General features: G+C 34.6%; 2 non-coding genes across 2 annotated transcripts; both read right to left on the bottom strand.

Moving 5' to 3' along the window:
* Positions 1-11513: 11513 nt before the first annotated feature.
* On the bottom strand, positions 11514-11586 carry TRNAW-CCA (transfer RNA tryptophan (anticodon CCA)). Its single transcript has one exon. It is a non-coding gene; the product is annotated as a tRNA-Trp (tRNA).
* A 171-nt stretch (positions 11587-11757) lies between these two features.
* On the bottom strand, positions 11758-11839 carry TRNAS-AGA (transfer RNA serine (anticodon AGA)). Its single transcript has one exon. It is a non-coding gene; the product is annotated as a tRNA-Ser (tRNA).
* Between the last annotated feature and the right edge of the window lie 10638 nt (positions 11840-22477).

The raw sequence follows: 22477 nt of genomic DNA, 5'->3' as shown, positions 1-22477 counted from the left end.
GGAAAATAGCAAGATCAGCACGTGGATTGATAGGATGTCTATTTCTCCAGATCTTAGATTCCCTATTGCAGAACTTGATACTCCTGATGAAGCAATGAAACAAATCAATAAGGTTTTTGGGATTAAAAATGAACTTAGACCCATCAACTTGAAAATGAGTTGCTTACATTGGACCCTAATAATTTTTCTTGCATTGAAGATTTCTTGTCCAAGTTTAAGACCCTTAGATATCTCTTGGAAGGTGTTAAGGTTAAGAAAGAAGATAGTAACCTTATCTATTCCATTCTTACTAAGTTGGGACTAGCCTACTCTGTGTTTGTTTCCACCTTCCATTCTACAAGAGATGCCTTCATTTCTCAAGGAACAGACTACAAGTCCCCTTCCTTTGACTCTTTTTGTGATTCTTTAATAAGAGAACAAGAAAAACTCTTACACCTTGGTCTTCTTAATCTTGGAAACTCTTCCAAGAAAGCGTTAGCTGCCCAACAACAACCAAACTCAAAGAATCCTAAGAAGTCATATCCTAAAAAGAATGGTCCTAAACCAAACAAGGGTCCTAAGCAATCTCAGCCTCAAAATGAAAAATCATTTCAACAAAATGATAAGACAAATAAAAACAAATGGAAGAAGACTGATAGACATTGCAACTTTTGTAATCGAGATGGCCACTTAGAATCCAAATGCTTTAAGAAGATGGAAGCCTTGGAAACATCGATGAAGAAACATAACATCCATTTGAGCGTTCTTCAACTTCAACTTCATCTTCAGGAATGGCACTTTCTGCATGTGGTTGTCAATCATCTCAGTCTGGTTATGTATTAAATGTATCTTCTTCTTCTCATTCCCATGAGTGGCTCATTGATTCTGGAGCTTCTTATCACTTGGCCAAAACAAAGCCATGTTTTCTTCTTTAAATGATTGTAACACCAAAAATATATATGTTGGTGATGATAGATCTTTTAGTGTTGTAGGGACTGGAACTGTTCATCTAGACAATGGTCAGTTTAATGATGTATTATGTGTTCCAACCTTATCCTGCAACCTTCTATCTGTATATCAGATAACTCACTCAGGTGAAGGTAAAATCGTTGAATTTTCACCTCATGATGTTGTAATCAAGGACCTAAGAGATTCTAAACAGATTTTAGCTACTGGCATTGCTGATGATTCTACAAGGTTGTATAAGTTTCACAATTTTGGGTCATCAAATCTTCCCTCAGTATTTGTTGCTCATAACGATGAAGTGAGCAAACTTTGGCATGAGCGATTTGGTCACTTAAACTATCGCTCCCTTCAGCATCTATGTAAAGAAAATATGGTGACAGGTCTTCCTATGGTATCTTGCAGAGATGGTGTTTGTTCCGGATGTGTACTCGGAAAACATCATCGGGACAGTTTTGAAACACGTGCCTCTTGGCCAAGGATAATTTTAGGGTGAATGTTCGCCCTTTGGCGAAATTAAGGGGTTTTAAATTTTTAGTGGGCGAATATTTTGTATCATAGTACATTTTTACAAATCACCTCAAATAGCCCACCTTATTTTAAGGGAGTGGGTAAAAAAGGTAAATTTAGCCCTTGAAATTAGGACTTACAAACTTCCATTCGCCCATTTTCAAGAATAGGTTTTATTTAAGTGAATCCATTCGCCCATTTCAAGAATAACTTTTATTTAAGTGAATCCTATGGGCCAAATACCATATTTAAAAAGAGGTATGATAAAATAAAAATATAAATAAATGAGAGGTATGGTAAATAAATAAACATTTTTTATATTTACTCCATAAGTCACCTTATATACATGTAAGGGTGTAAACAAATAAAAATATAAGTAAAATGGAGGTATGGTAAATAAATAAAACATCTTTTTATACTTACTCAAAGGTATGGTAAATAAATAAAAATATAATAAACTAGACGTATCGTAAATAAATAAAACCTCTTTTTATATTTAGTCCATAACCTTCGTTCTATTTATGAAGGCTCAAGAAAGAGGTTTTATTCAAGTGAATCCTATGGGCCAAATACCATATTTGTAAAAAAGTATGGTAAATTAAAAAAATATAAATAAACGAGAGGTATGGTAAACAAATAAAACATTTTTTTATATTTACTCTGTAAGTCACCTTATATTTACGAACACTCAAAAAATGGGTTATATTTAGGTGAAACCTATGGCCAAAATACTATGGGACAAATACCATGGACTAGATTGTTATTAATACCATGCAAAAAACCATTATTAACCCTAATATTAGAATTAATAAAAATAAAAATGGCACATGGTATTGACCCATCGTATTCACCAAAATGGCACATGGTATTGACCCATGGTATTCACCTAGAATGTAGCCTATTTAAATGGGGGAATTAAACCAGCATGTAGCCTATGCTAAGATTCACTTGGACTTTACAAAGTTTTATTATTTAGTGAAATACTCGCCAAGATCTTAAAAGATTTTATAATTGAGTAAAATATTCGCCATGCCTGGTGAGAGATTCGCCAAAAAATTATATATACATATTATATTATTGATAAAATCGCCTTCCATTTTTCCTATATACCATGGAGATTCGCCCATTTATTATATTTATAAATTTAGGGGGGTTCTTAAAATTTTCCCTGCTCTTGGCACGCCTCAGCCCTTTTACAGCTTGTGCATAGTGATTTATGTGGTCCACTTCCAGTTGTTTCATTCTCTGGCTGCAAGTATTTCTTAACTTTCATTGATGATTTCTCCATACGCACTTGGGTATACTTCTTAAAACTCAAGAGTGAAGTATTTAACACATTTTTGGCCTTCAAGGCCTTTGTTGAAAAACAATTTGGGCATCAAATTCTTAAGCTAAGATCTGATAATGGCGGAGAATATGTTAAAAACACATTCATCAACTTTTGCATTGAGAATGGAATTCAAATGCAACATACTGTTCCATATACTCCACAACAAAATGGTGTAGCTGAAAGGAAGAATCGCACCTTAAAGGAAATGGCTAATTGTATGCTACAATCTAAAGGACTTGGTCTTAGTTTTTGGGCAGAAGCAATTAACTGTGCAAATTACATAATAAATCGCACTCCTACTAAGGCTTTAAAGAATATCACTCCAGAAGAAGCATGGAGCTCAATCAAACCAGATGTAAGTCACTTTCGTGTTTTTGGAAGTGAAGCGTGGGCCCATATTCCAGATGAAAAGCATAAATCTTTAGAACCTAAGAGTGAAAAATGTACTTTTGTTGGATATTCTGAAGATGTCAAGGCTATAGACTTATTCCATTTAAGTCTAAAAATGTTATCATTAGAAGAGATGTAAAATTTGATGAAAATATATCGGCCTGCGAGCCTAGTCCGGTGGATGTGCCACCTCTCCCTATCTCTTCTACTTTTGAAAACATTTCTTCTTCAGATGATGAAAGTGAGGATGACAATCCTCCCCCACCATCTCAGGATCCTCCTTCAGCTCCTCAGCTTCCAAAATGGGTTCGTGCTACTCGCGATGTAGCAGGTGATCTTGCCAGTGATCCTACAGATTAGCGACGCACACGTTCTCAGTTTGACAGAGCCTCTTCTTTACTGGCTCAAGCTCCAGTAAATTATGATCCTGACACCTTTGCAGAAGCTTCAGGCCATCCAGATTGGGAAGCAGCTATGAATGAAGAATATCATTCATTATTGGCAAATGATACATGGGATCTTGTCCCTCTACCAAAGGACGAAAACTTGTTAGATGCAAATGGGTTTACAAAACCAAGTATGGACCAGATGGGAAAGTTGATAAACATAAAGCTTGTCTTGTTGCTAAAGGTTTTTCACAGGTTGAAGGCATTGAATACACTGAAACCTTCTCCCCTGTTACCAAAATGAACTCTATCCGCCTTGTTCTTTCCCTTGTCGCCTCGTTCAAATGGGAAGTCCATCAGATGGATGTTAAATCTGCCTTCTTGCATGGGGACTTTCATGAAGAAATCTACATGGAACAACCCATTGGCTTCATAAAAACAGACTCCAGCCTTGTATGTGGCTTAAGAAATCCCTTTATGGTCTTAAGCAAGCTCCTCGAGCTTGGTATGCCAAAATGGATAGCTTTCTTTTAGCATCTGGCTTTTCTAGGTGTCATTCTGACAATACTGTCTACACCAAGAAAGTGGGCAAGTCTCTTATCATTCTTGTTCTTTATGTTGATGATCTTATCCTTACCGGTAGTGATCCCAACCTTATAAACCATGTGAAGTCCAGCCTTAAAATGAAATTTGAAATGACAGAATTAGGACACTTACATTATTTTCTCGGTCTTCAAGTCTTGCAATCCAAGGAGTGTATTTCCCTTTCCCAGTCCAAGTATTCCTGTGATATTCTACGCCATTTTCACATGGAAGACTGTAAGCCAGCCCCTTCTCCCTTCCAGTCTGGAGTCAAACTTTCAGTCACTTGTACTTCTCCTGAAGTTGATGCTACCTTATACCATCAACTTGTAGGAAAACTTTTGTATCTAACCCATACTCGACCTGACCTTTCCTTTCCTTTGTCGTTGCCTTGTTGCTCGGTTTATGCAAAACCCACGTGAAAGTCATTGGAAAGCAGCTAAAAGAATACTTCATTATGTTCGAGGTACAGTTCAGTTTGGGATTCATTACAGTGCCAAAGCATCTCCTCTATTGGTTGGTTTCACTGATTCCGATTGGGCTGGTGACCCTGATGATCGGAAGTCTACTGCAGGTTATGTGTTCAATCTTGGTTCAGGACCTATTACATGGGCCTGCAAGAAACAAGGTGCCATTTCTCTTTCTTCTGTAGAAGCAGAGTATCGTGGTGTCGTAGAAGCTAGTAAGGAAGCCTTGTGGCTTTGTCAAATCCTGTCAGAGTTTGGCTTTTAGCAACAGCATCCGACTACACTTTGGTGTGATAATCAAAGTGCCATTCAGCCATGCAAAGATCCAGTCCAACATCAGCGCAACAAACACATTGAACTGCACATGCACTTCATCAGAAAGCTCATCCATGACCATGTTCTTGAAGTGCAATATTGTTCAACAGATGATCAAGTTGCAGACATCTTTACAAAGGCTCTCACAGAGGTGAAGTTCACTAAAATTCGATTTATTGTTGGAGTTCAGGAAGTTGTCACTAAGGGGGGATAGGCTCTAGTGCCTCCTTCCTTCTCCTATTGTGTCATATTTGTAAATCCTTCAATCCTATCCCAAGTTGTTCTTAAGGGGGGATGTTAGGATATTCCGACACATAGGAAATAGTTAAGTACAACTTGGTCTAGTATAGAGTTAGGTAAAGTGTGTTTCTTTACCTTGTAGATTTTGTAACTTACAATCCAACGGTCACGATATGTAGTGATTCGACGATTCATTATCTCCTCTGTATTACCGACACTTGATCCGTGGCTTGACACCCGATTGGTCCATGATTTCTATTTAAAGCGCATGGAGGGTCATTTGTAGGGTAATCCGTCTATGAGAGAAGCTTATGTAAATTTTCATTCTTTTATTAATAAATTACCTGAAGTGGTCGCGTTGGCTCAGGCCGTGGACTGTTTCCCTCTTTGAGGGTTTTAACCACGTCAAAAACACTGGTGTATTGATCTGCGATCTGGTTGTGAGCGGTGTCCTTTGGTGTTCTGTCTGAGGAACTTACCCTGTAAATTCCTACAATCGAAAGTATGCAACATGGATACTCCTTGGATGAGAAATCAAATTCTACATCCAATGAGTCTTGCTTCTCAAAATTTGAGTAAACCCATAGGGAGATAAGTTGAAAATACAAGTTGAAAAAATAGTTTTTTGTTTTTTTCCCTCTAAAATTTGGTGATGTCATCTAATTTAATTTTATTATTTCCATTATTATTTTATAATTTCTTTAGGAGACCCATTTTAGACCTAAAAATTCCCCTAATGGATGCACTCTCAAAAAGGATGAGGATGTGGAAGCATTGTTTAACGCCATTTCTATTATCCAACCATAATGGATAAACGAAGCAAGGGATGAATGGAAGAATGACGAAGAAGTGTGGGAACTCATTTAAAAGTTACAACAAGATCCCAGTACATTTGATACATTTGGATGGAAAAATAATTTGTTATGGTACAAATATCACTTATACATATGTAGGAATTCCCAACTCAAACAAAATATTCTTATGGAATTGCACACCTCTCCCTTAGGAGGGCACTTAGGATTTTTAAAAACTTATCAGAGGGTTAAAAATGATTTTTTGGGGATGGCCTTAAATATGATATTCAAAAGTATGTGGCGGAATGTTTGGTTTGCCAACAAAATAAAGTTGAAACAATTAAGACCCCAGGTCTATTACAACCTTTATCCATTCCAAGCCAACATTGGGAGGAGGTTTCAATGGATTTTATCACAGGTTTACCCAAGTCCGAAGGAAAGAGTGTCATCATGGTGGTAGTTGACAGACTTACCAAGTATGCACACTTTTGTGCATTATCTCATCCAATTAGAGCTAGTACAATTTCTACTACATTTATGGAAACAATTCAAAAGCTACAGGGAAACCCAAATTATTGTAAGCGAAGGAGATCCCATTTTCACTGGAAATTTTTGAACAGAGTTATTTTCTTGTATTGGTACTAAGTTAGCTCATAGCTCATCTTATCATCCTCAATTTGATGGGAAAACTGAGATAGTAAACAAGATTGCTCAGATTCTCAAGAAGCACAAGGTCTATTCTACCTTTAGGCCCCTAAATAAGTTTCAAAGCTCCCTAGGATTAGTCAAAGACCCAGTAGACCCTAAAAGAATGAAAGGTGTTTATATAACCCCATGTTCCCATTTGACCCCCTACATTGGAGAAACTGGTTTCTCCATAAATCAAAGGATTCAAGAGTACACAACCGACCTCAAACATTTCAAGACTTGCTCCTCAAATTTGGATGAACATGCTGAGAAGACAAAACGCTACGTTGTATAGAAGAGTCTCGAGTCATTGCCAAGATTGATCAGTTCCATCATCGAAATTTTAGGGAGGCCATAGAAATTCAGAGAAGATCTAGTATGCTAAAAAGAGACAATGGGCGGAAAATTAATAGTTGTCGAATTCCTGCCTTGTCTGCATAGAAGTCTTCATTCTTGTTCCCCTCCTTTCATTTTTTTAGTATGTCCCTTGCTTTGGGTTTTTGTTTTTGTTTATGCTCTTGTGCTTATTATTTTAATTAATTTTCTTAATAGTTTTTGGGCCTTATATTAAAACACATATTTAATGTATTCTAATTCATAATAACAATTTATAATATTTTTGCTAATATTATAATTCTTTATATATGTGTACTTATTTACATAGATTAATTTATTTCTATTTGTCATATTTTCTCTCTCTTTAATTCTTTTTATAGTGTATATGTTCTAGACTTTTATTTCATTGATTAGGATTTTTCCTCTGTTTTTATTTATGATTCTTTCTTTAAATTTAGTTATATTGTTTTCTATATGTTTTTTCCGGAAAATCTTTTGTTAAGAATTATGAATCACAAAATCTTACACTCATACATTTGACTTTTTTGGGGACACCACATATCTAGATTTTTTGGAGATATTTGGCTATCTAGGTAATGTTTCACATTGCATAGCATTTCATTTTTCCACAAGGTATCTAGGAATCTAGATACTCACATTGCATGGAATTTTCCTTTTCTAGGATACCAAATATCCAGATTTCCTAGAGATATTTGGGCATGCATGTTGCATGAAATTTGATTTTTCTTAGATACTAAATATCTAGATTTTTTGGAAACATAAGAATATTCAAATGTTTCACATTACATGAAATTAAAAATGTTCTATCATTAAATTTTCTTTCTTTTCTATTTATGTTTATATTTATTATCACAGTGTTCCTTTGATTTATATTCGGGCATGCATGTTGCATGAAATTTGATTTTTCTTAGATACTAAATATCTAGATTTTTTGGAAACATAAGAATATTCAAATGTTTCACATTACATGAAATTAAAAATGTTCTATTATTAAATTTTCTTTCTTTTCTATTTATGTTCATATTTATTATCACAGTGTTCCTTTGATATATGTTGATATAGGTTTTTTGTTGATACATAAACATATTTATTTTTATAAATACATTTGGTTATGGTTTTCATTTCTATTTTTCATATATATATATATATAGATTTCATTAATATTTCTATTTGTTATCATTTTTTTTTAATTTTTAATTTTATTTGAAATTCAAATCTTTAATATATAATTTTATGATTTTTTATTTATGTATTGAGTTAATTTGGGTTTTTTTTTTCAATTTTATATTTTTAATTCTCTTTTTTAATTTTCTTAACCATTCTTGTATTCATCCTAAATATCTCTTTATTATTTTCTATAAATATATATTTTTAATATTTTTTGGTTTTTTCCTTTAGTATTCATCATTTTTTAATTTAATTTTATATCTCTCTTCCATTAACTCTTTGATATTTCTTGGGTTCTTAGACCTTTTAAATAATAATTAAAAAATATTTTTGTTTTATATTTATTTGAATTTGATAGTTATGTTTATTGCATCTAGACATTATTTACAGTCTTAAATTAGATTTATCATTTTAGTCACATTGATGATGAACCACATTATATGGCTCAAAATAGGTCGACTATAAATTATCTATATAATTTTTCCAATTTTTTTTTAATAGATATAATGAATCACAAAAACTTATTTTTAAATGCCACACATCTAAATTTTTTAAAGATATTTGGCGATCTAAATATGCAAATGTTTCACATTGCATGACATTTCATTTTTCCTGGATGCTTTAGCATCTAGGTATTCACATTTCATGGAATTTGCCTTTTCTGAGATTTTTTTTTTCAGTGGGGGAGAAACTCCCCGCTGAAGAATCATGATACAACAAATGTTGCCGAAGCGAGCAGATAAGCAGATATACAAATACCGCCGAAGCGTGAAGAGATACCCGAGCAGATAAGAAGATATACAAATACTGCCGAAGCGTGAAGAGATACCATCACGGAAACAGATTTAACAAATATCGCCGAAACATGAAGAGATACCATCACAGAAACAAATTTTTACAAATACCGTTGTAGCATGAAAAGATACCATCCCGCAAGATTCGAACGCGGTTGGGGGGTGCGAAAGCCAACCGCCAGCCACCACATCGTGCACCCACGTGTAGCCTTTTCTGAAATACCAGATATCGAGATCAGATATTCGGGCATGCATGTGGCATGAAATTTGATTTTTTTGGATACTAGATATCTAAGTCTTCTAGAGACATCAAAGTATTCGAGTGTTTCACACTACATGAAATTTAAAGTTTTCCTATTACTAAGTTTCTTTTTCTTTTATATTTATATTTCTTATTGCATTCTTCTTTTAATATATGTTTATTTTTCTTTTATTAAACCACATCAATATATTTGTATATATAAATAGCTTATATTTACATATTTTCATTAACATTTTATTTGTTATAATTTTTCTTTAATTTTTATTTTTATTTGAAATTCAAAATTTTAATATATAATTTTTTTTATGTATGTATTTAGTTAATTTGATCTCATTTTCAATTATATATTTATTTATTTTTTAATTTTCTTAATCATTCTAATATTTATTTATTATTTTCTATAAATATATTTTGTAATATTTTTTATTCATTTAGTATTCATAATTTTTTTAATTTAATTTTAATTTTTAATTTTTTTCCTTTAATTCTTTATTTTATTTTAGATTCATTTGAATTTCACTGTTATTATTGTTACAGTTTTAGATCAGATTTTTGTAGACCATAAACTATTTATAATTTTTGGGGAAAAATTGTGTGATTTTTTCAGGAGTGTTTTTATAAACATTATGAATCACATAAGCTTGCACTCATACATTTGATTTTTTCACCAAAATTTTTTTATCACAAAAGCTTGCATTCATACATTTGACTTTTTCGCAAAATACTTTTGATAAACATTATGAATCACAAAAGCTTGCACTCATACATTTGACTTTTCTTGGACACCACATATCTAGATTTTTTGGAGAGATTTGGATATCTAGGTATGCAGGTGTTTTGGCTATCTAGGTATGCAGATGTTTGAATTTAACATTATAATTATTGCAATTTAAGATTAGACTTTCATGGACCATAAACTATCTTTGATTTTTTGGAGATGTCTTGGCTATCTAGGTATGTAGATGTTTTGGCTATCTAGGTATGTAGATGTTTTGACTATCTAGGTATGCAGATGTTTGAATTTAATTGTTATGATTGTTGCAGTCTTAGATAAGGTTTTCATCGATCATAAGCTATTTATGGTTTTTCGGAAAAAACTATATGATTTTTCAAGAAAAACTTTTTGATAAACATTATGAATTAGAGAAGCTTGCACTCATACATTTGACTTTTTTGAAAAAAATTTGATAAACATTATGAATCATAAAAACTTGTACTCATACATTTGACCATAAACTATCTATGATTTTTCTGGAAATACTTTTGATAAACATCGTGAATTAGAGAAATTTGCATTCATACATTTTACTTTTTCGAGAAAAAAATTGGTAAACATTATGAATCTGAAAAACTTGCACTCATACATTTGACTTTTTCAAGAAAAACATTATGAATCATACAAACTTGCACTCATACATTTGACTTGACTTTTCTTAAACACTACATATCTAGATTTTTCCAATTTTTTTGGACACCAAATATTGAACTCTTTTTTTTTGATATATTGATATGCAAATGTTATTAGGAGATATTTGGATATCTAAATATGATAATATTCTATCTAAATAGAAATATTGAACTCTTTTTTTATATCTTGATACGCAAATGTTATTAGGAGATATTTGGATATCTAGATATGATAATATTCTATTTATCTATGCACCCGGTGTGCATGATGTGGTGGTTGGGGCAGTTGGCTTTCGCACCCCCCAACCACGTTCAAATCCTGCGCGATGCGCGTCGCTGCGATGTGTTTGATGATGACGTAATGTGATGGATGATGATGTATTCTGCTCGCTTCAGCAATATAAGATGTATTATGATTCTTCAGCGGGGATTCTCTCCCCCACTGAAAAAATATTCTATCTATCTAGATATGATAATATTCTATCTAAATAAAATATTGAACTCTTTTTTTTTTTTTAATATCTTGATATGCAAATCTTATTAGGAGATATTTGAATATCTAGATAGATAAAATATTCTGTCTAAATAAATTTGTTGACACTAAGATATGATAATATTCTATCCTATGGTCTTTGCTTGAAAATCCAGCGTTTTTTATTTTTTTTTATTTGGATATCTAGATATGATAATATTCTATCCTAGGGTCTTTACTTGAAAATCCAGCGATCGTTGATCCATATCTAAATAAATTTGTTGACACTAAGATATGATAATATTCTATCCTATGGTCTTTACTTGAAAATCCAGCGTTCCTGTGAAGATTTTTACGATCGTTGATTTGGGGTTTAACTATCGTATAAACTTCTCTGCACAAAATTTACGATGAACCCGACGTGAATCGAACACGCAAACCTTCTGATCTGGAGTCAGACGCGCTACCATTGCGCCACGGATCCACAGATGGTGATACTTTCCTATGATATTTTCATGTTTTGTACAATGGATGCTTTTACAAATTTTGCTACTATGAAAGAGCAACGGTCGCTACGTTTTCACGAAAACTTTAGAAAGTAAGGATTCAGTCGACCATGGAAACCAATCAGACTATCTGAGTTTATGCACAGTTGCGTGGACGGCAGGATTCGAACCTGCGCGGGCAGAGCCCACATGATTTCTAGTCATGCCCGATAACCACTCCGGCACGTCCACTAGTGTATTGGTCGATAGGTGCTATAAAATTAATATGCGTAAGTGATTCATATATAAATAAGCACATTTATAACTAATAAGAATTATATATATATATATTTTTAAGTTTGTCAGACTACATTTTTTATTATATTAATATATCACTTCGATCAATGCAGGAAATTGAACTAGTGATTTCATATCAAGTAAGTGCCTTAACAGATCACTCAATCACCATTTATCCAAAAGCTATAGACATCTATATATTTAATTTTAAAATAGGTGTTTAAAGTGTGAATAATTAATAAAAATATATTAAATAGATGTGAAAATAATTAATTTTATAATTTAAAAAAATAATGAAATTATTATTTTTGGAAAAAATAATCATTAAAATTAATTATCAAATATGAAAATTTTATAATAAAAATAAAAATACTATATAAAAATTTAGTAGTTTTTTGTTATTAAATAAGTATAACAAAATAAGGGGTGACAAGGAGGGGTACTCTATAGTTCCAAGGAGGACAGTGTTTAGGTACTCACGGGGTCTGGTCATATGACAAATAATAAAGCCGATATATATGGTCTTTACTAGGGACTTTTATTAGCCAAAACGCATTTGGCATACACACTTACAGTTATGGAAGATTCTCTCATAATCCTGCATCATCTAGTTAAAAGATCCCTCCTAAGAGTGAAATCTATGAAAAACATAAAGAAAAATATAAGGAAAATTGTGAAAGATATCCCATTCATAACATATTTCCATGCCTTAAGAAACTTTCAATAGAGAAGTATACAATTATGCTAACGAGGGGTGTAAATTGAAGATAGTTGAATTAAAAATGAATGCCCAAATCAAACCTAATATAATTCCCTAATGGTGGATGAAGTCTAGCACTCCAAAAATTGTTAATTGCACAAACTTAAATGAACCATGGCGGATGAAGTCTAGCACTCCAAAAACTATTAATTGCACGAACTTAAATGAACCTCTATAGGACAAAAACATGTCCATAATTATGAAATCTTTCATAATCAATTAGTAACGTTAGTGTTGTAATTTTGTGTTTTGTTGGGGTAGTTTTCTAAGCCTTATTCACATACAAAACCCTTCTTTTTCATTGCTCAAATATATTCTCCTAAGGAAAATCATGTATTCCTATTAGAAAGGAGAAAACAATTGGAAAGTTATGATGAATTAGCTCTATAATGCTTGATGCACATAATTATATAATACAAATACTTTTAGCTATAACAAATAACAATACAAAAAATATTCATATTTATGGATACTGTAAAAAATAGTGTAATCTAATTAATAGGCAAAATGACTCCTCTTTCAAGCATTTTTTGGTTAATTTTGCCAAAATGTGGTAGATATTTTTAAGAACCACAAGTTTTAGCTATTTAATTTGCAAAGTTCAAGTGCCCCTGGGTTTCTCAAGGTGATGAATCCATTTATGCATTAAAAAAAGAATTTTAAAAAAACAAGAAATCGCAATCTCCCCTGAAATTGTATTGTTGGATTCTAAGGAAAAGGTCATTTTGTCTATTAATTAGGCTGTGTCATAATACTATCATTTTTATTGATATGTAATTATAAGAGATGAAAAATAGAAAATAAATAATTATTCATATTTATAAATACTATTAAAATTTAGGTTCAATAGCTCTACGAATTACCCTCGAATTCGGGTTTCGACAACCATGGTTGTTGTTCAAGAGTCTGTGATCATCGCTGTTAGAGGGGTTGGCTAGACGCTACAGATCATAGGAATCGAGAAGGATGTCACTATTAAGTTAGTCGAAACCATATTGGAAATTTTTCTCGACCCCATTTTGTTTATTCAAAAAACACAATTTAGATTTTGTGCTTGAAATTGTGCCTCAACCTCGTATCCCCTCATTAATAAGAGGTTTTTCAACAAATTTCACTCATCAGATTAATTGTATGCTCGGATCCCTCCTGGGTCCTATCTCGGTGGATGACATTGGGGCCATTCACTCTCATTTCTCTGGTTTTCACCTCAAACCCTCAGATCACGTAGATCAGATTGAGGGGAAATTCAATTTGAAACCCTTGTCTGGGATTGTGATCATTTCAACCTTTGATCTAAAAAACTAGGGGAAATATTTCTTGTTGCAGGGTTCTCCCTGCATCCAAGATGAAGTTATTACCCTGTATTTAGGGAATCTTACGGTTTTTGTGAGACCATTCTAAGGAGGTTCTTTCTGTTTGCAAGTCAAAGCCATATATCTCATCTCTTCACTTGCAACTAGAACTCAAGATCAGATAGGGATCCCTGTTGGCTGTTTTCGGCTCCTACATGGACGTAGGTAGCTTCAAGATTAGAAATCACTCAATGATAATGGCACTACCAAGGATGCCTCAATTTATCTAGTCTCTAGATTATTTGGGGGAGAGAAAGCCTGTGGCACATCCTCCTCTTCCTAGCCTAAATCCTTTAAGGATGCACTAAAGCTAGGGATTTCACCTTAGAATCCAAAAGATCTCTTAGGGTTGACATTTATTATAGATCAGGCGGAAAACACTCCATCTCTTGAAGTGAATGATCTTATAGCCAAATTGGCTTTTGTAGATTATGCACAACTAGCGATTATTTGTTGATTTAATGGATTTTTCCCTTCAATGTTTGCGCTTTGGGAATGGGTGCATCAAAACTGGTCCCTGAACACGAAGCTATTTCTTCGTTCGAAACTATTTTTTGTGGTACTCTTTAGAAATTTAGAGGACTTTCAAAAGAATGGAAAATTTTAGGGGCTAATATTTGTAGGTGGGCTAATTTTCCATGATTTTTCGAAAACACAGATTCACCAATTTCCATTTAAAAAAAAATGTTTTGCTAAAACTTTACAATATAAAATTATTTTACCTTAAAAATCACCAACATTATATAGAGAGTATATATAAAATCGCTGTAAATTTGAATAATTTTACAAATACATCAAAAAACATTTATATTTTTCATATTACGGACTAGTGAGATTCACCAATGTTTTTAAACTTCAAGATAATTTTCCATCCTTAAAAATTTCCCTGGTCATAAGGTGTTTGATCAGGGACCCTAGTTTTGGGCCCGATTTTGGCTTTCATTTCAACCATGGTTTCCCAATTTTAATCCTCTTCTATGACAACTTTGGCCACTCTAGTCTAGGTAAGACTTCCAAACTTGCCCATTTATTTGATACAAGCAGACATCTTAGTCGATATCAAGGTTTTATTATGTTGCTTTTGATTTGGGTTTGACCATTTTATTACTTGTCATCCATATTGATGGTTTCATAATGGAAAAGGTGGAGGAATAAGCTCACAAGACCATTTTTAATGTCGTGACCTAGTTTGGAAAATTGGGTTTGAAACATTCTGGGAGTAGTTTGAGGCATCAAATGGATTTTTTTTGTTTTTTGTTTTTTTTAGGGGGCGGGGGGAGGGGTAAAACATTTTTGCTTTAGTGCAACACCTTTTTTCCATATTCTACACCCAAGGACCTTTCTAACGACGTAAGAATCACCTCAATTAGAGTTTGTATGCAAAAGTTATGCCATTCAGAAGTTAACCTTCCCGTTTTGGCTACCATAATTCAAGAGGATGCACACCAGCTCCCATTATTCATGAAGGGGCTAGCCACATGATTATAATGAAGAATACTCTAGAAGAGTCTATATTTTAAATTTTGTTAAGAGTTGAGGTAGTTAAAACCTAACCACTAATAGGCTATAGTGATGTGTTATAATCGAGTCATTAGGAGGAAAAAGGGTTCAATTCTTTTCAAGAGAATTTGTTCCATAGATGAGAAAAATAATTAAGAGGGATAGGGATAGAGAACACAAAGAGGATTTGTGCGTTGTAGTATCCCATGGGCTATAGGCCATACTTCTTTGTACTAACATCCATTTTATGTTCAGAGAAAGATAGCAGAGAAACCCTACCTTCCAGTTGGGTTTCCTCTTGAAAGGGTTTCCCAGGTTATATCTTGTGTCAAATCATGGTTTATGAGTTTTTATTTCATTGTTCTTTATCTTTTGCATAATTTTAATTTTCATATATACGCATTTAACAATAATTTACATAACCATAAATCTAAAGAGAAATAAAACCCCAATAGTGTAGATTTCAGATTTTTAAATAAAGTTATATCATATTTGTTGTGTCGATCTTTCCAATGTAATATCCACAGAAATGTATGGATCATATTGGTATCAGAGCAGGTTTCTTTGGGAATATTGTGGATATTTTCAGGGGACCTAGATCAACTAAGCTAAAAGTCATAAAAACCCTAATCATGGTTGACGAATTTGTGAATAACCCTCCTAATCTTACAGAGGAGAGGTTTTGTGGCTGGAAGCACAAGTTGCAGACATAAGTCATAATTTGAATATCCCCATGCCAACCTTGAATAATAAGCTTTGGGTACTCAAAGAAGATGGGGGTTCTAATGCGGAGAAAAAAATCATAGGGGAGATCAAGAATCAACAGAGAACCATTCAAAGAAAGGACCCGCAAGATATCAACCCATTTATAGTGTTGTGAACTATTCATAGTCCTTATACAAAATGTAAGAATTGGCTGATATCAAGTCGTATCAATGTGAGATTAACACTTTGAAGCTAAAACATTAGTTGCAACAATTGTAAGTGTATTTTAGTGTTCATCATATTGAGGAAGAACAAAAGATCTCATTTGTGTGACTGAAATTAGAGGGTGATGCAGCGTAGCCACACCTTTAGATATTTCGCGTGTGGACCTGTGGGTTATGGGCCCACGTATACATCGGAAGAATTTTAATCAGTGGACTTCACAACAAATCTGACCAATCACCGTCAACTGTGTGTTGCACAATTGGCGTATTCATTTCTATGTTTGACTTTTGACACTCCAAATATCCACCGTCGATCTATCTCGTCCGATCCAATGGCTATCGCGCAATAACTCGCACCAACTAGTCAGCTGATCTCCATTGTTGATCAATCCCGCTTGATCCAACGACTATCGTGTCACCCGCTCGGCAACTAGCTTGGTTGATCTCCACCGTCGGTCAATCTCGCTCGATCCAACGACTATCACGTCATCTCATGTAAAATCGTGCACGACCGATATCAGATCGAGAGCACGCGAGAAAATTAGTTTTCTCGTGCTACGTGTCAACACCTTAGGCTAATCGGGTGAAATTTAGGAATACTGATTACCACCTTTAGGGCACGCGAGATACATCTTACCCCTTGCAAAGACCGCTCTATCCTTTTGCTAACACATGGTTTTAATCTCCGCATTCATCTTCCGTCAATATCATCCATCGATCTGTTCTTGGATCTTTCGTTCGCTTATCGGTGAATTTTGCATTACACCACAAATTTATCTCTGCCATACTTTGTCTAAGGCGAATTTCATAGGAACTTTGTCCCTTACACTTGCACACACATATTTATCAACTTACAGTAAAGAATGTATATGTAAACAATACACAGACACACAAATCCATATTTTTCCTAGATGTATAATAACACTCATTTTTCAATTATAAATAGAACTCGATTACAGGCTAAGGCCTCACGGCCTGAATCACAAATTTCCCTGTGGCTACATTGCATACCCTATCCATATTTTTCACACAACACAAACTCTCTTATATAGGAAATTACAAAGGGAGGAATCGTTTAAGATCCATGAGTTTCTCCCACAATCGCTCAATCAAACCCCTAAATCTCTCTATTCGCATACATGGCAGATAATTACATTTAATCAAGCCTTCTAGAGACTTATCAATTCCATCAATTTAGCTCTGTTTAAACAGAATTTTCCTCGGTTTATAATGATTGTCCATGTTTCCCCTTTCACAGCTTTGAATTTAAATTTTGATTAAGGGTGCTCTGATGCTCCTGCATCAGACTCTCAAGGTACAAAATTTTTATGACCTCCTGGTCATATGCCTTCTTCATCCCTTAGAAATTCTACCCACATCCTCTGTGGAATTACCTTTATGATATTTTCATGAGCTGCAACAAAACCTCTACAGTAACAAGTCCTCCCTGCTACACGATACCTCACCAAGCTTCTCTCCTATGAGCTTAGTCTTTTGGCATCTCTCTGGTTCTCTCTTCTTTGGAACCATTTGATCACTTCTGGCTCTAGGTTGCTGCAATCTTCTCACCTTCTTCTGCTGCTACCTGTACGACAATATAAATACCACAAACTCTCCAATATTCAACATAATTGTACCTCCTTTTTTTCACTCGAACTCTTTCTCGCAGGAAACCTTTCCCTACTTTGATACCACTTTGATGCAGCGAAACTGCATCTTTACATAATTCATGCGTGGCCCTGTGGGTTATGGGCCCACGTATACATTAGAAGCATTTTAATCAGTGGACTTCACAACAAATCTGACCAATCACCGTCAACCGTGTGTCGCACAACTGGCATATTCATTTCTACGTTTGACTTTTGGCGCTCCAAATCTCCACCGTCGATCTGTCCCGTTTGATCGAACGGCTATCGCGCAATAACTCGCACTAACTAGTCGGCCAATATCCATCGTTGATCAATCCCTCTCAATCCAACGGCTATCGCGTCACCCACTAGCTTGGCCGATCTCCATCGTCAGTCAATCTCTCTCGATCAATGGCTATCACGTCATCTCGCGTAAAATCGTGCACGACTGATATCAAATCGAGAGCATTCGATAAAAGTAGTTTTCTCGTGCTACGTGTCAACACCTTAAGCTAATCGCGTGAAATTTAGGAATATTGCTTACCACCTTTAGGGCACGCGAGATACTGCTTACCCCTTGAGAAGACCGCTCTATCCTTCTGCTAACATGTGGTTTTAATCTTTTCCATTCATCTTCCGTCGATATCATCCGTCGATCTGTTCTTGGATCTTTCGTTCGCTTATCGGTGGAATTCGAATTACACCACAAATTTATATCTGCCATACTTTGTCTAAGGCAAAGTTCATAGGAACTTCGTCCCTTACACTTGCACACGCATATTTATCAACTTACAATAAAGAATGTATATGTAAATAATACACAAACATAGAAATCCAGATTTCTTCTAGATGTATAATAACACGCATATTTCAATTATAAATAGAACTCGATTACAGGCTAAGGCCTCACAGCCCAAATCACAAATTTCCCTACGGCTACATTGCATACCCTATCCATATTTTTCACACAACAGAGACTCTCTTATATAGGAAATTACAAAGGGAGGAATCGTTTACGATCCATGAGTTTCTCCCACAATCGCTCAATCAAACCCCTAAATCTCTCTATTCGCATACATGGTAGATAATTACATTTAATCAAGCCTTCTAGAGAATAATCAATTCCATCAATTTAGCTCTATTTAAATAGAATTTGCCCCGGTTTACAATGATTTTCCATGTTTCCCCTTTCACAGCTTTGAATTTAAATTTTGATTAAGGGTGCTCCGATGCTCCTGCATTAGAGGGCCACACCCTGACCAAGTGAGAAAGACACATGGAGACCTTGAGGTTGGAGGGATACCCTTGAGTGACTAATTGGGAGGAATTTAAAACCCTCACAAAGTCACAATTTCACCCTATCGGGTATGTAGAGGACTAGTGGATCCGGTGACACTACTTCAGGCATAAGTAGGGGTAGAGTGCATAAGAGTACACCATAAAATTTAGAAAGATGGCCATAATGTTGGGTATGACCCTGAAGAACCAAAATGTACTCTTCAAGTATCTTGTGGGTCTACATAAGCTTTTACGGAAGCAAGTGATGTTGCTCAAGCCTAGATCGATGGATGAGGCTTGTTACATGAAAAATACTTTGAGAACATAGGGATGAAGAAATGAAATCAAGTGGATCAAAGGAGAAGGAGCAACAATATGCTTCTAAGGATGGTAAGAAGAAGTGGAAAGGGGGAAAATATAAAAATATGACATCCATAACACATGAGTGCAAAGATACCAACAACCACTGCAACATTGACGACCATACAAAGGAGAATACGATTGGAATTTGCATCTAGATCTTAATCTGAAGAACAAAAATAAAAACAATAGGAAGAAGAAACTCATGGCCACCAATTTGAGCAACTAGATTGAAAGAAACTTGGATATGGATGAGGAGATTGTCTTTAATTTAGTGTGGAAGGAGAAATAAATGACCAAACTCTTCCACAAAAAGATACAAGTCAAGAAGGCAAAGATTGATGCTCGATTTGACTCAGGATCACAAGAGAATCTCATTGCAGCAGAGCTGGTCAAGAAATTGGGATTGGAAGTGCGTGATCATCCAAGCCCATACATATTGGGATGGGTAAATAAGGATGTAGATTTGAAGGTAACAAAACAATGCAAAATTAGATTTGCCATCAATGGAAATTTTATTGATGAAGTATAACTAGATGTAGTTCCCCTTGATGTATGAAAAGCTGTGTTTGGAATTCCTTACATGTACATGTGGGATGCAATCTTCACGCGAAGAACCAACTAGTATTGGCTCATCAAGGATGGAAAATCGTTTACCATTAACACAAACAAAGGAAAGTCAAAAAATTTTCTAGTAAGTGCCAACTAAGCTAAGAATCCGATTAGTTCTAGCAAGAAGTATGTTTTGCTATTTTAAAGAGAAAACCTATATGTAGAAGAGTTTGTAAGAGGCAAGGAATCCATGGAGGGTTGTACTAAAAAACAAAGATAACAACTAGAAGAGGTTATACAAGCATACAAGGATGTGTTCCTGGATCCGAAAAGGTTACCACCTAAGAGGGAAGTGGAGCATGAGATCTAATTATTGTAAGACTCCCCACTACCAAACATTGGGATGTATAGATAGTATGTTACAGAAGCAAGTGAGGTGAAAAAGTAGGTGTAGCAACTACTAGAACATGGTATCATTCGACCAAGTACATCACCATCTGGGTCACCAAATGGGGAACATTCACTTTTAAGAGAATGCCATTCGGGCTTATCAATTTTAGTGTTACATTTCAAAGAGCGATGGACATCACTTTCCGTGGCCTGATTTGTCAAAGTGTAGTTGTTTATTTGGATGATGTAATTGTGTTTTCCAAAAGAAGGTTAGATCATGTACATCATCTGAAACAAATATTTGAGCAGTGTCGTAAATATGGGATTTCTCTTAATCCCAAGAAAATCATCTTTGGTGTGTCAGAAGGAACTCTCTTAGGACATGTCATTTCAAAGAGTGGAATCAAAGTTGACCTCGAAAAGGTCAAAGCTATAACTCAGATCTCATTCCTAGTGAATAAGAAATCTATGCAATCTTTCTTAGGGAAGATTAATTTCCTGCGAAAGTTCATCTCTGATTATGCTCAGATAGTTAAACCTCTACAAAGATGATTAATAAAGATGCGACTTACAAATGGGACAGAAGGGAAAATGATGCTTTCACTCAAATAAAACAAGCTACTGTCGATGCACCTGGATTATTTAGTCTTGATTATGGCAAAGATTTTCTACTTTACACTTTTGCTTCAGATTCATCTATTGCAATGATACTAACTCAAAAGGATGCTAAAGGAAATGAACAACCCATTTCTTTCATGAGTGTTGGCTTACAGGGGTTAGAGCTGAATTATCTTCCCATCGAAAAAAAAGTTTATTCTATGTCTAAGGTAGTAAAATATTTCAAGCCCTATCTCCTTAAATCTCACACGATCATTTTTTTGCCTCATCTAGCGATTAGAACACTCTTTGTGCAACAAGAGTTGGGTGAGAAGAGGGAAAATTGGATGACCTGCTTATAAGAATATGATTTGGAGTTTGATCCAGTTCATACCATTAAGGGTCATGGCCTCTACCAACTTGTAGCTGAAGCAAGAGATGCTCCCAAGCAAGGTATTTTAGGTTGGGAGTAAGAAATAGAAATTTATAATGTTGAACAAGTTCCCTAGACCACATCTACAAGGCCATGGTATTCAGACATACGACAATTCTTAGAGCACGACACCTTTCCCATGCATTTACCGAATAAATAAAAGAGAGAAATCCACCTTAAAGCTTTATCTTATAAGATTATTCATGGAGTTATTTTCAGAAAGCACCACAACGATGTCTTGAAAATATTACTTAAGCCACAAGATACAAAGAAGGTACTAAAAGATCTACACGATGGATCAATAGGTGGTCACTATGTAGGTGACATAGTTGCACATAAATTAGTGAGGGTTGGTTATTATTGGCCCACTTTATTCAAAGATGCTCATGCTTATGTTCACAAGTGCCAAACTTGTCAGAGATGTGCCAATCGAGATCAGAAGTCAACCACCCCACTGTTACCAGTAGCAGCCAAGGAACCTTTTCAATAGTGGGGACTAGATGTTATTGGAGAAATATTTCCACATTCGTAAAAGAAACACTGATACATTCTAATATTGATACATTATTTTACTTGGTGGACAAAAGCAATTCCTTTAAGACAAGTTAATAATCAAGAAGTCATCCACTTCTTGAAGTAGAACATTATAACCAAGTTTGGTGTTCTTATGTCTCTTGTCTTTGATAATGTGACTTATTTTTCTTTGTTGAAACTTTATGAATTCACATTAGAAAATGGTATTGTATTAAAGCATGCATCTAACTATTACCCACTAGGAAATGGTTTAGCTGAGTCAACAAATAAAAATCTCATT

The sequence above is a fragment of the Pinus tabuliformis genome, chromosome 6, assembly GCF_031772625.1.
Source record: "Pinus tabuliformis cultivar Carrire ecotype Pingquan chromosome 6, CPIR1, whole genome shotgun sequence".
In the NCBI taxonomy this organism is placed as follows: domain Eukaryota; kingdom Viridiplantae; phylum Streptophyta; class Pinopsida; order Pinales; family Pinaceae; genus Pinus; species Pinus tabuliformis.
This window is presented reverse-complemented; position numbering and strand designations above follow the sequence as displayed.